This window comes from Oncorhynchus tshawytscha, linkage group LG16, assembly GCF_018296145.1.
Source record: "Oncorhynchus tshawytscha isolate Ot180627B linkage group LG16, Otsh_v2.0, whole genome shotgun sequence".
In the NCBI taxonomy this organism is placed as follows: domain Eukaryota; kingdom Metazoa; phylum Chordata; class Actinopteri; order Salmoniformes; family Salmonidae; genus Oncorhynchus; species Oncorhynchus tshawytscha.
Window position 1 is genome coordinate 16451425 of NC_056444.1, and position 4553 is coordinate 16455977.

Consider the following 4553-nt stretch of genomic DNA (forward strand, 5'->3'; position numbering starts at 1 on the left):
CTACAAAATTAACCTCAAGCACGCAAACACATAGACTCACTTCTGCAATCAATTTATGTTCTGTGGTATTATCTGTAATAAGAGCAAGAGTGACATTATCCTCAAATCTGTAGTTCTGAGTATCTAGTTCTCTATGATTCATGTAAACACTCACAGTGCTTGTTTTTAGAACCAGCTCAGTTCCATATCTGTACACACTGAACTCCAGTTTACACCACTAAACACACTATGCTTGATTTACATTTGGTTGAGTTGTCAACTGATGTGAATTCATCATGAAATCAACAACAAAATATCACCATGTCATTGGATTTGGGTTCAACATTGGGAGAAAAAACAACAAAAATGGCCGTATGTTGCTGACTTTTTACAAATCCAATCAGTTTTCCATGTTGATTCAACGTCATCACATAGATTTCTGGGGTTGAAATGACGTGGAAACAACATTAATTCAATCAGTGGGATAACACTGCATTAGAACCTTAAGTCAACTATCACTCTATATTGACTACTAGCACTACCAAAACACACTAATCACAACTCGCTCGCTCGCTCGCTCACTCACTCACTCACTCACTCACTCACTCACTCACTCACAGGTGTGTCCAGCAGTGAAAGCAGCACCAGCTCAGGGTTCAAGGAGCAGAGAGAGAGTATAGAGGAGGGGGTAAGAGAGAGATGAGCCAAAAAGTTTATCTACACATCATTTGCTGTCTTTCTTTCTCTCTTTCTCTCTCCAGGTGTCTCCAAGTGTCCTCTTCTCCTGGAGAATCTCATGTCCTACAGTTTCCAGGTGGCTCGAGGCAGAGTTCCTCACCTCATAGAGAGACTTGGCTCGAGTATAACTGGTGTGTGTTTGTCTGTAGTTACAGCACCATGTTGGCATGCTGGGAGGCTAACCCCTCAGCCCATCCCACCTTCACTGGCTTACTGGAATCACTGGGAGATCTGCTGGAGGCACGGGCTCAACAGGTAACAAACACATGAATGCACACACCCAGCTGTTTGTGTGTGATAAGGATGGGAAGGACTACATTTCAGTGTACACACAGACTCACCAGTCTGGGCTAAGACAGTAGGTAGAGTCCAATGGGTTGTAGTTGGTCATGTTTTCATAGTGTGGTTTGTCTGTTCTAGCTACATGAACACCAGGAGCACAGAAACACTCAGGACCTTTGAGGAGCTGCCATGAAAGAGCCTGCCTGGCCCTGACGTGAGGACAAACACACCTGCCTGACCCCTCCCTCTAACTACTCCATCAGTCCTTTACCATCCCTCTAACTACTCCATCAGTCCTTTACCCCTCCCTCTAACTACTCCATCAGCCCTTTACCCCTCCCTCTAACTACTCCATCAGTCCTTTACCCCTCCCTCTAACTACTCCATCAGTCCTTTACCCCTCTCTCTAACTACTCTCAGTCCTTTACCCCTCTCTCTAACTACTCGCAGTCCTTTACCCCTCTCTCTAACTACTCTATCAGTCTTTTACCCCTCCCTCTAACTACTCTATCAGTCCTTTACCCCTCTCTCTAACTACTCTATCAGTCCTTTACCATCCCTCTAACTACTCTATCAGTCCTTCATCCCTCTCTCTAACTACTCTATCAGTCCTTCATCCCTCTCTCTAACTACTCTATCAGTCCTTCATCCCTCTCTCTAACTACTCTATCAGTCCCTTACCCCTCTTTCTAAATACTCTATCACTCCTTTACCCTGCCACTTATCTCACCATCATTCCATTTTCCCTGTCTGTATCACTCCATCATTCCCTTTTCCCTGTCTATATCACTCCATCATTCCCTTTTCCCTGTCTATATCACTCCATCATTCCCTTTTCCCTTTTCCCTGCACTCCATCATTCCCTGTCTATATCACTCCATCATTCCCTGTCTATATCACTCCATCATTCCCTGTCTATATCACTCCATCATTCCCTTTTCCCTGTCTATATCACTCCATCATTCCCTTTTCCCTGTCTATATCACTCCATCATTCCCTTTTCCCTGTCTATATCACTCCATCATTCCCTTTTCCCTGTCTATATCACTCCATCATTCCCTTTTCCCTGTCTATATCACTCCATCATTCCCTTTTCCCTGTCTATATCACTCCATCATTCCCTTTTCCCTGTCTATATCACTCCATCATTCCCTTTTCCCTGTCTATATCACTCCATCATTCCCTTTTCCCTGTCTATATCACTCCATCATTCCCTTTTCCCTGTCTATATCACTCCATCATTCCCTGATGATGACCATGATGTTCCTACACACTTGTATGCTGGAAGAATGTATTCTTTGGAAACTATGGATTAGTGTTTTAGCTATTTATTTACAATATGTTAACCTCATGAGATTATGTCAAGGAAGGCTGCAGAAAAATATAGGCTCAATTGCGGACAATGATCATTAAATCAATATATGTATAGTAGGAGTCAAACGTTTGGACACCCCATCTCATTCAAAGGTTTTCCTTTATTTTTACTATTTTCTACATTGTAGAATAATAGTGAAGACATCAAACCGATGAAATAACACATATGGAATTATGTTGTAACCAAAAAGTGTTAAACAAATCAAAATATATTTTATATAAATAGCCACCCTTTGCACACTCTTGGCATTCTCTCAACCAGCTTCATGAGGTAGTCATCTGGAACGCATTTAAATTAACAGGTGTGCCTTGTTAAAAGTTTATTTGTGGAATTAATTTTTGTTAATGCATTTCATCCAATCAGTTGTGTTGGGAAAAGGTAGGGGTGGTAAACAGAAGATAACCCTATTTGGTAAAAGACCAAGTCCATATTATGGCAAGGACAGCTTTTTATGGCAAGGACAGCTAAATGCTTCACAGTTCAAGTAACAGACACATCTCAACATCAACTGTTCAGAGACTGTGTGAATCAGGCCTTCATGTTTGAATTGCTGCAAAGAAACCACTACTAAAGGACACCAATAAGAAGAAGAGACTAGCTTGGGCAAAGAAACACAAGCAATGGACATTAGACCGGTGGAAATCTGTTTGGTCTGAGTCCAAATTTGAGATTTTTGGTTCCAGCCGCCGTGTCTTTGTGAGACACAGACTAAATGAACAGATGATCTCTGCATGTGTGGTTCCCACCGTGAAGCATGGAGGAGGAGGTGTGATTGTGTGGGGGTGCTTTGCTGGTGACACCATCGCTGATTTATTTAGAAATCAAGACACACGACCAGCATGGCTACCACAGCATTCTGCAGTGATACGCCATCCCATCTGGTTTGGGCTTAGTGGGACTTTCATCTGTTTTTCAACAGGACAATGACCGAAAACACACCTCCAGGCTGTGTAAGGTCTATTTGACCAATAAAGAGAGCGATGGAGTGCTGCATCAGATGACCTGGCCTCCACAATCACACAAACTCAACCCCATTGAGATGGTTTGGGATGAGTTAGACTGCAGAGTGAAGGAAAAACAGCCAACAAGTTCTCAGCATATGTGGGAACTCCTTCAAGACTGTTGGAAAAGCATTCCAGGTGAAGCTGGTCGAGAGAATACCAAATGTGCAAAGCTGTCATATCAAGGAAAAGGGTGGCTACTTCGAATAATCTTAAATATTTTGATTTAACACTGAGTTACGACATGATTCAATGATGACATAGTTTGAAGTCTTCACTATTAATCTACAATGTAGAAAATGGTAAAAAAAGAAAATCAACTCTTGAATGAGGAGGTGTCCAGACTTTGACTGGTGCTGAATGTCCAACCATTCCAATCTATGCAGAGCCATGGTGTAGAAGTTCTATATAACATGCATGATAGTGCAAAGAACTCAGTGGCTAACTGACACGTGAATGTATTCAAAACATTTCAAATGTTTAAGCAAAGAGGAGTTACCACACTTAGCAAACTGACTGACAACACAATCCTATTTTCTCACCAGCATGAACCTAGAAGACAAACACACTATGTTTTGGTATTCTTTATTAAAATACTGCTGTACACACAAATATTACAACATTTTAGTCAAACACAAGAGGGGCATAAAACATACTAAGATGGTGATGGAGGTGTGTGTGGGGGGAAGAGGTGTGTGTGTGTGTGTGGGAGAGAGGCAGCAATAGTTAGTGATGCACGGGTTGACTCATAACCCGCAGTCCCCATGGTTATATCCGCAGGGCAAGGGTTTTAGGGTCCTGAAATATTGTGTGGATGAAGGGTGGGTGGGTGGCAGGTGGAATTAAGTGAGGGGGGGGATTGTTTTAAAAAATCTGTACATGTTTAATTGTGTAACTCATATCTATAGGCTACATTGAGGTTTTTCTTTAATTAGAAAAATGAGTGTGTAAACCTAAGCTTCAGGGCCTAACTGCAGGCTCCGCGTGCCAACTAACCTAGCACAGAGGGCGCTATTTTATTTCCCAACAGTGCTGCAAAAGAATGACGAAAGTAGGCCGTTATAGTATCAACTGGACAGTGGCTACTTTGGTTTTCTAAACTTTATTTTGTGTAATAGTGTATTTATTTTCTAAGCCATAGAAAATAGTAAAATAAATATATACACACACACCCCACA

The 4553-nt window shown here is 41.9% G+C and overlaps 1 protein-coding gene across 1 annotated transcript in view; it reads left to right on the forward strand.

The window, feature by feature from the left end:
• LOC112216488 (vascular endothelial growth factor receptor 1-like) overlaps window positions 1–4553 on the forward strand; it is a 99242-nt gene that overhangs the window by 50492 nt on the left and 44197 nt on the right.